Here is a 12829-nt window from a genome sequence, read left to right on the forward strand (position 1 = left end):
TTTGGTTTCTCTCCATCATCATCTTCATCATCCACTGGACTGCGGCCATGTAGCTAAACCTCTCACGGGTGAGCCACGGAAATACCCAGATCAGACTATCTCCTGACAGGAACCTAACTGCTCGACAAGAGGACAAAGATTCAGTCAAGTTGTCTATGGATATATCTTCATTCGATCTTTCTTATTTCTTCTAATCCTGAGATACTCTCTAATCTGATTGTATGGAAGTATTGATGAATCTTGTGAATTATATCTTATTTAACCTGCTTATGTTAATCTTGGGTTTGAATTTTATTAACACGAAAAGTGTTATGTATCACTAACACTGGAAAGTGCAGTGACAGTTGAGCCAACAAACATACAACAGAAGTTGACTGAGGATAGAGAATTTAGTCCACTTTTCAATAGTGCCATACGCCATCATCAGAAGTAAGTTAATATGTACGGTAAAGTCAAGATTAAATAGAGTGTAACGCTGAGTAAAATATATGATTTATTGCATCAACAATCACCTATACTTTTATACCTGTGAGCACTTAGTTATCTGTTGAAATCATTTCGATCCTATTATCACACCATATTTATTGTATGTTAAAGATGATTCAACAACTATCCTCACAATTCACTCGTTTAATCCCAGTTATGTACCGACATTAATGACAAAAACACCTATCCCTGTGGATAATATCCGATAGACTCACATCTATTTACATACTGCATCGACAGTGTACGCTGCATATGCTTGACATTAAGCATCGATCAATTACTTACTCTAGGAATTCGACATCGAGATTCGAGACAAAAAGGGATGCGAAAACTTGGTGGCTGACCACTTGAGTAGGTTAAACACCTTGTGATGACACTCTAAAAGGACGAATTCTTGATGAAGCCTATTTCGACTAAAAGCACATGTCCATATGGGATAGGTAAATCTCCTTGCCACAGGATCATTGCCCATGAAGCACTCCATAAACAAGAAGGAAGCCAAAATACATGATAAACGTATACTTGAAACAAAGCTGAGATCAGAAAAAGAGTTCAAGAAACGAGCAGTTCATTTACTTTTCAACCAACTGTGGACTCACTTTGCCTAAACAATGCCATAAGTATTAGTGCTATATAGCCACAATTTTGAAATACCTAAATCTAAATCGGATAAATGACAACAATAACAACAAGCAAAACAAAGCCCCTCCCCAATCCATGTACGGAATTTTGATGTGTCATCACTCAGGTCTATCCTATTAGAAATAGTATATAATTAGCAGTAACTATGTTTTAAGTGGATAGAAGTAAAGCCTACTCATAAATGACAATCTAAGACTGTTGGGAGTTCTAAAAACGAACTATTTTTTCTAGGTTGGCACACCTTGAGCCTGATTAGCGATTGTGGAACCCATTTTTGCAATAGAGCCATGGACGCACTTATGAAAAAATATGGAGTTCACCACCATATAGCTACAACATATCACCCCTAACGAACTGCCAAGTGGAAGTCTCGAACCGAGAAATCTAGACCATTTGGAGAAACTGGTTCGCCTAACCGAAAGGATTGCAGCCTTTTGCTAATGACGCACTTTGGGCCTATCGGATGGCATATAAGGGACCAATTGGTATGACCCCATATCAACTTGTTTCTGGCAAGGCTTGCCACTTCCGGTAAATGAACACAAAGCCTACTAGGTCGACGACAATGTAACATGGAATTGGAACCTGCGAGAAAAGCAAGGAAATTAGACATCCAAGAATTTGAGGAAATTCGTAATGATGCCTATGAAAGCTCGTATCTATAGGGACAAAACAAAATTGTTCCATGATAATAAAATATCCCGAAAGCATTTTTCAATAAGACAAAAAAGTACTTATAACTCTGTACTAAAATTGTTCTTCGGTAAGCTTCAGTCACGATGGCAAAGACCCTTATTGTAACCAATTATTCACACATGTACATTGAAATAGAAAGTAAGATCGAGGAAACGTCACAACAATGGTCAAAGGTAAAGCTACTTATGAATTTCAAGCCTATATGGTAGAAAAAATCAGCTGGAATCTCCATAATACTGATAGAGACGTCAAGCTAACGACGTAAAACAACGCTGATGGATTAAACAATATTTATTATTATACTTTATCATTTTATTTATTATTATTTACATTCAATAAATTTCTCTTCTCTATTAGGAAAACCGACGAAAAATATTATATTGGAACATCTTGATGGAATGGTATGCTTTAGCAAAACCCCATATTCTACCCTTATCCACATAGGAATAGCACATCCCTACTTTAAACTTATCCAAACCTACGTCCAAACACTTACCCTATAGCCAAACACCCTCCTTCTACACCTTCAAACCCTAATTTTCCCCCACTTTCACCTAAAAATCCCTCAAGTCGCTGTAGCCCTATCCCATACCCCGACAACTGATTTGAACCACCATGGTTAGACTAGAAGCCTACTATCGTTGAACCCTCCTTCACCATTAATAGCCACTGGCATTGGTTCTCGACACCCTAACACGTCAACCTAGGTAATGTCGAACACTCCCATCTCCCTTTCCTCTACGCAATGCCGAACCTTTCTCTTCTCACTTCTCCACGCGAACCTTTTCTCCTTCTTCCCCTCCACTCACACCTCCCACTCGACTTCACTGCCACCCTTACAGATTTCCTTCCCCCATCATCGCCTTCGCTGATAGCTTCACACCCACTATCACCGCCATCATACTCGGCTCCGCTCCCTTTCGTCGTCAGACCCGTTGACGGTCACAAGTTCCTTCAGCCCAACCAGTAGCCACGTCCAACAATACCACCTCATTGAGTCTGTCGACCCTGAGCCAGAGTCTAACTTTGACACCAGCACCCACACCGTCCCATACGTTCCGATTTATCAGGGAGTCACGATGACCACTGACCGTTGCCCACCCGAGGCAAAACTTATCGGTCTCGAGTGAATATCTACCACCGGAATGTTGTTTAAATGGTAACTTAAAATTTGATAATGTTGGATCAGGACAGTTATGATCGTTATGACATAAACAAGTAGTACCTTGCAAATGTTTATCGCTGCCTGTTTTGAATGCTTTGCATATTGACATTATTGTTACCGATTATTTTGCAATATTGGTTGGTTGGTAATTTTGGTGTCATTCACTGCATTTATTACGAACTGATTTTAGAATTTATTCCACCTTTCATTTCAACGGCATGGCCAATTCTCATTGGACACACCTGGGATTATAACATTTCGACTACTTGTACCACACACAGTTGTCCCTTATTGATTTAATATTGCACTAACTTTTGTGATAGAGGATTACGTTATGTCCACTGACTATGAGAACATTTGTGTCTTTCCAGTAACTTCAAGGCTATCAAGGCCTTTGCTTTATAACAGAGAATCTGAAACCATATATAGCCTTAGAACATCAAAGATTTGGTTTCATAACCCTGCCTTATGTACATAATGTATTTAGCTTATAATTTTTCAGGCTGGAAGATGTGTCAGCTACTGTCTCAAGATGGAATTATTCTTATTATGGTGTATGTACATTGGTGTTCGGTAAATTTGGGCTATTGGTATGCTTTCAATTTAACATATTATAAATGCAAAGTGTCATCTAATTTTAGGTTATTTGTTACACAACGTTATTCTCTTTAAGTGGCTCTAAGTTCCTATTTTAGACTACATATTGCTTGCCAAGCCGATCCATTGGATGCACGCTGTCTCGACTCGATGGATTGCTTCTTGGCACTCCTTCTTCCTTTCGTTTGTCCCTCCAGTATCCGATCTTCACCGACTGAGTGAATCTTAGGCAGCAAAATCAGCAGAGGTACCTAATCAAGACTGACCTTCCATAACCATTGAGCAACATTTGGAGCGCATGAAGCAAACTCGACACCTTCAACTAGCAGATGGCTGATCTCATTATAGCCTCAGCGTGAATGACACTTACTACATAGGAGTTTTCTAAACTCTTTTCTTTATTTTTTTTTTCATATCGAGGACAATGTATTTAAGTAGGAGGTATTCCTTATTTTTTTACTATTTTGTTACTGTTGCCACTACCTTGTGCTTGTTTTTCCCACATGTATTTTTAGTATATCCTACCCTTTTTAATGCCCAAGATTTTGACAAGGAATTACCCATTATTTGAGCTGCGAGCATGATTCTTATCTACTGAGTTAGTTATGGTTTTGCTATATTTATTTCATCTCCACTGTTTTATTTCTATTAGGCTAAATAATTATGATACAATGAAGTAACCCTATCTTGCTTATAGTAAAATCGATTAAGTTAAATGAAAATAGACATTAATATGAATGTATGCTAAATTATTTCATGACTGATAGGTAATGCCAAAACTTATTTTTGACACTTAATTTTTTCCTAGTCCTCTAAAATTAAAGTTATGTTCATTAAAGAAATAATACTAATAAAAAATTTTCGTGGTTATGAGCACAGCTTAAAACGTGACTGACTGAGTACCCGGAGTAGGGTGCTTGGGTGTCATCCTACTCGCGTCAAAAGTTGTGTGATGCTAGCAATGCTCCGCTAACCAGAATTAAATGAATTCCATTAAGAGCGTGTCGGCTAAGTAACCGGGGTGCGTGTTGGTTGTCATCCCTCTTCGCATCAAAAGGTTCGATACATCTTAAAAAAAATAAGAGTGTGTTCGGCTGAGTAACCGAGGTGGGTGCTAGGTCTCATCCCTCTTTGCGTCAAAAATTTCAATACATTCCATTAAAAAAAAACAAAAAAAATTATATATTGCATTTAGGGACTAAGTTTGGAACAAATAGGGTGTCTTGGTAAATTAGTAAATTATCTAATCTTCATGAAATAATCCAAGTCGGTTTAATTTTTGTGTGTTTAAATTGGAATACTTTTTCAGTTGTACTTAAAGCAAGCTAAAGGTTTTCTTTATTCATATGCATTATGCCTAATTTTATAAAACTTTAGAGTAATACCTCTTCATGACAAAATATAAGTTACACAATGGATAACCACCAACTGAGGGCAAGCATGGGATAAGTAGGGGAATATGATAATACTCTAAATGACATATTTTTATGTATTAATTACATATTATTTTGAGTATGATCCTACTAATTTGGGCTATTATGGGTTTATCTTGTAGGGACCAAATTGCAAGCAAAAGGGAGTTTGAGGGCAAAAAGCATGAAATTAAAGTCCAAACGGCATGCGAAATAGGGAAAATTGTGCTGAAATATAAAGTGCAAAAGATTTGGGGCAAAATTCAAATAAGAGATTTATAACAGAAGACTCTATTAAATTCGAATTTTATTTTAGATTATGTTAGAATTATTATAATTATAAATTTAATTTCAGATTATATTTATTTATCTTTTAAGAGTTTAAATAGGAGCAAACTAGGTTCTATGAAATAGGGATAGGGTGACTGAATATCACTAATCTTTTTGTAAATGCTCTCTCTCCCTAATCTCTAGCTTTTTTTTTTTCCATTTATTTTCAATAAAATTTCATTCCTTTAAACTTATTTCTTTTCCCGAAAAAATGAGCCACTAAATCATCTAGCCAAAGGTTATCGAGATTCCGTAAAAAGGTTCATGAGGCATAAAACCGCAATTAGCCTTCTCAACAAGTATTCATCCTTTCTCCGCATTACGGACGAGGCGTCTATCCATGTCCTTCCAAAATGATATTTTCATCTTGTGCAAATGCGGCCACTTGTATTTTGGGAAGGTTACACAGTCGATTTGCTAACTTATTGCGTCAGTGGTTGTCGAGCCTAAGAGAGAAATGGAATGGTATTCACCATTGAGAAATGATGATATAGTGTAAGATGGTCACACAAAAGTAACGGTTGCTAGAGTCAAGTTCCTTTAAATCGTAAGTCTAAATCTAAGTGAGCTGGTAGTTATAGGCGTCATCTTCCACTATAACTGGCTTATTCTGTTATGAGAAGGATCACCTAAAAGTCTAGAATTGAACCAAAGAAGGATCAAGAAAATCGGACGCTGGAATTCCACAAATAGAAGAATCTCTTTCCTTAATTCTGTTTCTTTTACAATTTAAATTTCAATTTATACAGTTTCAACTCGTCCATATTTTTAATTTGGTTTTTTTCCAGTACGCTGCTTTTCTAGGCATGATGTAACACCCCTCACCCGTATTCAACGCCAGAATAGGGTATGGAGTATTACCGGACTTACAACACATTTATACATACTTTTCACATACATTTAATCAATTCATACAATCATCATTAGTCTCAATCAATTTGTCCCTAATACGAGCCTACTAGGCCCTAAACATGCTTTGGGAGTGGTTGGGACTAAACCAATAACTTAAGAAACTTTCACAAAACTTTGAATTTTTTCTCAAAACAAGGACACACGCTCGTGTGGCCAAGCCATGTGTCTCACACGGCCATCAGACACTCCTGGTCACAGCCGTGTGGACATTCGAAATGGAAGCACATGGCTGTGTCCCAGCTCGTGTTCAACCCCTTGTAACTAACTGACTTGGGTCACACGGCCAACACACATGCCCGTGTGCCCTAAAAATGGCCATACACGCTCGTATGCCAAACCGTGTGCTAGGCTGTGCCAAATCTGTAGGGTATACTGACTTATGCCACACGACCAAGTCATACGCCCTTGTGTGAGACCATGTGGAGCATACTGACTTGATTTCTAAAACCACACCAAGGGACACATGGCCATGTACTTAACCATGACACACGTCCGTGTCTCTGGCCATGTGGACAAAAATAAGCTATTTACCAAACCATTTTGCCACCCTATTTTGTGCACACCTACACCAAATTCAAAGGCACCCATCCAATACACATTTATGAGCAAATAATCCAGCCAATTAATCATATATCATGCACATTCAATACTTACATATTACATATACACAATAACCAAGACATGCTATACCAATCCTTATCTTCTCAAATCATCAAAATGACCATTATCAAATATACATTATTTGACCTAATTTCACAAACATACCAATAACCACAATTCATCAATTTAACATTTATAATACCTATTATCATCAATCATCATACAATGATTAACCAACTCAATCCACAAGACATAATCATACATATATGTACATGATTCAAATATACCAAATAAACCAACATAAACCATCATACATGACTATATATACATACCAAAACATAAACATTTACAATGCCAATCATACGGCCAAATCATATCAAGTCATAACTAAAATGATCAAATCCCTATACATGCCATATACTCAAATACCAAAGTTCATAGATACCAAGAGATAGGTGGATAATGTGATGCAATCTCTGACGATCCCCGAGTCCAAGCTAGCTTTGAAAACTATAAACACAAAGAAATACACAAAGTAAGCTTTATAGCTTAGTAAGCTCGTATGAAATAGACTTAATGCAATAACATCAATATAATTCAATAATTTGAATACACCAACATGTAGCTTGCATTAGTTAACAAACCTTTTAAATACTCAATTGTGAAATTATACACTACCTTCACAAGTTTCTTTGATTTGAAGCTTATATAATCATATATGTACCTGTATCATTTAACATCAATCTCATACTCATCCACCTCTTTCATTTACCCGTTGAACCATTTGGAATAGAAGTCGGATACTCAGGAGTCTTGCACACTAAGTACCTATACCATGGCTATCCGAAGTACTGATATTATGATCGGAAGCCAAATAAGTTGATATTCATGACCCGAAGCCAAATCGGTATAACTCACACCTAAAGTGCTAATATCATGGCCCAAAGTCAACTTAATGTATCCCTTAATGACATGTCACTAGTATTCTAAACTATTCCTAAGGTTCAACCGAATTCGAATGCCGAATTACCATCGAGTCATTGTCGAACTTGTTCGAAGTCTCGTATTCACAACTTATACAATATAAAAGCATTTAAAGTACATTTATAATGAAATTTATCATATACGAACTTACCTCGGATGTGAAAACGCCGAAATAAGTCGATTAGTCGATAACTTTAGTTTTCCCCGATCTAGATCCAAATTCCGCTTTTCTTGATCTAAACATATTCAAAATTAACTTATTTAATCATCTATTTATTCAATTCAATCCAAAATACACATTTGAGCTATTTTACACATTAGCCCTTAAACTTTCACATTTTTACAATTTAGTCCTTATTACACAGAATCACAAATTCATGCAAATTTCAAAACACCCATACCTAGCTGAATTACCATTATACCCCTAATAGCTTATTTTTTTATTTCACATTTTAACCACAAAGTTTCAACATTTCTCAATTTAATCCCTATTTTGCATTTTCACTAAAATCGCTTAATAAAACTTGTTTATCTATCAACAAGCATTCAAAATCTATAAGAAACTTCAAAAATCATACATATTCATCAATGACATCATTCAAAATCTTTAACAATTTTGCAAAATAGTCTCTGGGCTAGTTAGTACTAGTTACAACAATCACAAAAACATAGAAATCATTAAAAACGAAACAAAAACGGACTTACAATTGAATACAAAGTGACCGAAACTTTCAAGCCCTAAAATGGCTTTTCTCTATGCTTCATTCGGCCAAGAAAGATGAATGAAACAAAATCTTTTTGTTTTGTTTTAATTAATTAACCTTATTAAACATATTACTAAATTAACTTGTTAATAAAACATTATATCATCCATTTCATGTCCATTAATGTCCACTACCATCATATTGGTCTAATTACCACTTAAGGACTCTTACTTTAAAGTTATATAGCTATTAACACCCTGATCCCATCGGTCGATCCAGTTTGGTTTGAAATACTGATTTGATTATAAAAGATTTTTGATCCCGTAAAGTCGAGTAAGTAGGTGTGAAGTTCGAAAATAGAATTAATCACCAACGTCTCAATTTGAGGTCAATTTCAAGTATTGTTGACATTGTCGGACATTATAAAGAAAGAAGAAAGAAAAGGAAAATAAAGATAGAGAAATAATGTAAAATAAAATAATTAACTTTAATAGTTTATATGGCACAACGGTCTATTATTGGTTAGAATTTTTCAATGGATGGAGATAATATTTTGGTGTAAAATGGGTAATACAATAGTGGCTTAGGTAAGAGTGAGCAAAATTCGATTCGACTTGAAAAATTGAAATAAATTCAAATTTGAATTATTCTAATTGAAGTAATCGAGTTAATTGAATAAACTCGAATTCTTTTTTCAAATTTCAAGTTCAAATGAAGTTAACCTTTTACTTTCCCTCAAAACATTTTTACTTTTTCTTTTCCCCTAAATTTATTTTTCCCTTAAAAGTTTTACTTCCTCCTAAACCTCCAAACTTTTTTCCTTTTACTTTACCTTGAAAACTTTTACTTCTCGCAAACCCTCCAAAACTTTTTTTCTTTTCCCCAAAACTTTTACTTCCTCTTAAACTCTAAATTTTTTTGAATTTATGTCTACTATTTATATTATTGAATTAAATTTCACATTTTATACTATTTATATTATTAAATTTTTTAATCATGCCGACTCTTTATCAATTTCTGTTAAAATTGAATTATTGATGATGCCATAAAATATTCGTATTAGAATTTTTGTTGGTATCAATTTAATATTTTATCTTTAAAATAACTTTTATTAAAAAATCACATTTTTACATTTAATATATTTTTAATTCAAATATATGGTGACAATAATTAGAAGATAATTGAAACAACTAAGCAAGCAAAAAAGCTAATCCGTATATAAAATATTAATAATTGATTACGGTGGGTGATAGTGGCTACCAGGACCCAAAGTCATGTTTTAGTTTAACTCGAACAAATATATTCGATTCGATTCGATTTAAATTTCATCTTACTCGACTCAATTTGAAAAAAATTTAAATCAAGTTAGGATGATAAAATAAGATTCGTCAACTTGATTAACTCAAAATTCTTTTCATTCAATTCGATTGAACACTTACGCTTAAGCTTAGGTACCGGCTTAGAAAAAAGAATATTGTTTATGTACTAATTTGTGGGCTAAGCCTATTCTGTTAAAGACTTAATGGTTTGACTAACAATTTAAACTTTAGAGGTACCAACTTAAGACCAAAACAAATTTAGGGTGCGTTTGGTTCGTTGTATTGGATTAGAGTGTATTGGATTAGAGGTGTAATAGCAAATCAACTGTTTGGTTGAATGTAATGGAATAGAGGCGTAATAGTAATCTTGTGTTTGGTTGAATGGAATAGAGGTGTAATAGCATAATGGAAAAAACTAAAATGACTAGAATACCTTAGCATAAATTTGTTTTGGTAAATGATTATTGTTATTGTTATTAAATTTTAATAAGATTATTATTATCAATAATAAATAATTTAATCATATTTAAACATAATTTTATTAAATATATTTAATTAAAATATATAATTTAATAAAATTCTTAATAATTAGCAGAAATTTGTTTTGGTAAATTATTATTAACAATAAATAATTTAAAAGATAATTTAACATAATTATTATAAATATAATTTAATAAAAATATATAATTAATAAAATCTTAATATTAAATATTCTTATATGAATTAATAAAATTATAATATATAATACTATAAAATATAATTTAAAATAATTATTATTAAATATAATTTAATAGAAATATATAATTTAATAAAATTCTTAATATTTAAATATTCTTAAATGAATTTACTAAAATCATAATATATAATACTATAAATATAATTTAAAATAATTATTATTAAATATAATTTAACAAAAATATATAATTTAATAAATTCTTAATATTAAATATTCTTAAATGAATTTACTAAAATCATAATATATAATACTATAAAATATAATTTAAAATAATTATTATTAAAAATATAATTTAGTAAAATATATAATTTAATCAAATCATTATATTCCAATATAAATATCTTAGTCAAAATATGACTAATTTCCGAAGCATGGGAAGAGGATTTATCTAGTAATTTTAAAATTTATCTCAAAAATGCTTAAATTAATAAATTGCAAAAAGAAATTACTGTAAGTTAGAGCATATGAAATTACTTTTGAAGCATATGAAATTACTGTAAGTTAGAGCATATGAAATTAAGCAAAGATCCATTAAAATATGTTTTGAAGTTGATACAATAGAGAAGGCAAACAAAATAACCCATTTTATTAGCTGACCAATAAGTCCATTGGCAGATTTTACTCTATATTCTAGCCTAGTACTCATCCCCTCATCTTCATCTCCTTCACCAGATTCCAAGCCCACTTCTTCATAATCTTTCTCAAGAGCAGCCAAGTCTTCTCTAGCTTCAGAAAACTCACCTTCCTCCATACCTTTACCGACATACCAATGCACAAATGTACGCTTTGCATACATCAGATCAAACTTATGATCAATCCTGAGAACACTTTAGCAACACTAGTAGAATTTGAAATCATGCAAACTGCCCTTTGAACCTTGGCCAAATCCCCACCAGGTACCACAGTTGGAGGCTGGTAGTTGATGCCACACTTGAACCCTGTGGGACACCAATTAACAAACTGGATGGTCATTTTGGTCTTGATTGTTGCCAGTGCAGCATTCACATCTTTAGGCACCACATCTCCTCTGTACATCAAGCAATAAGCCATGTATTTCCCATGCGTGGATCACATTTGGCCATCATTGGAGCTGGTTCAAATGCACTGCTTGTGATTTCTGCTACTGATAGTTGCTCATGGTAAGCCTTTTCCGCGGAAATCACTGGTGCATATGAAGACAACATGAAATGGATTCTAGGGTATGGGACTAAATTGGTCTGAAACTCATTCACATCCACATTCAAAGCACCATCAAATCTCAAAGATGCAGTCAAGGAAGAAATAACCTGTAAACGATCCAAACATCATAAGTATACACATACAATGCAAACAATCAAATTAAAGCTATCATTTATTGTACCTGAGAGACCAGCCTATTGAGATTAGTGTAATTTCATCTGAAGTTAATTTCATCTGATGCCCTGGAGTTAATTCATCTGAAGACCACAAGAAGCAAGTAAGAAAACGAAATTCTAAATTCCACAAAAGAAACCAACTACTGCAAAACTTGAGAGCATCAGGAATAACCATTCTCTTGTCTTGTCATATGGTGCAAGAATCCCCTCATAAGCCTTCAATTCACACCAGCGAAAGCTGCCACCCCATGCTTAGTCTTTGCAAGGAATCATCCTGCAATCAAAGAAAATATCAATTACCATAAGGACAGTCAAATGAAGCCCAGTTATATACTCCATATATGCTGAAGCCAAACACATTGCCTTTGCACCATAAGATTCATAGACCTTGTCAGCTATTAGTTTTCTCTCAATCCAACAATAATAACCTGAAGTACACTCATTCTACTCTCTTTCAATTCGTCCCTACATTTTACCTATAACCAACTATAACAAACACACAGATCTCTAACAAGAAAACCAATAGCAAACTCTCATTATTAAACATAAAGCCAAATTGATTAGGAAACTACTTTGGAGGAAGATTGGCAGTAAGTTGCTCAAGTCAAGACTGGGAAACAGATCTCTAGATTCAATTTTGTAACACATGCAAGTTTACCAAGTCTACCACTCATTTCACTACACAAAGACACCCTGAAAATATTGCATTCGATCATTTCACAAGAAAATAGATTGATAATCTAAACATCCATCAGTATTGCAAATGATAAGCTAGAATTGGCAGAGATTTACAGGTCCACGATAGAAAGTAAAGCAATCCAGTATAATAGAACCAGAAAACCTTACATAGAAAAGAACATAAATGATATTAAAATCAATAAAAACCTGGGA

The 12829-nt window shown here is 33.8% G+C and overlaps 1 pseudogene; it reads right to left on the minus strand.

Moving 5' to 3' along the window:
* LOC107955770 (uncharacterized) overlaps positions 1-12033 on the minus strand; it is a 46863-nt pseudogene extending 34830 nt beyond the window's left edge.
* Between the last annotated feature and the right edge of the window lie 796 nt (positions 12034-12829).

Source organism: Gossypium hirsutum, chromosome A12 (genome assembly GCF_007990345.1).
Source record: "Gossypium hirsutum isolate 1008001.06 chromosome A12, Gossypium_hirsutum_v2.1, whole genome shotgun sequence".
NCBI lineage: Eukaryota > Viridiplantae > Streptophyta > Magnoliopsida > Malvales > Malvaceae > Gossypium > Gossypium hirsutum.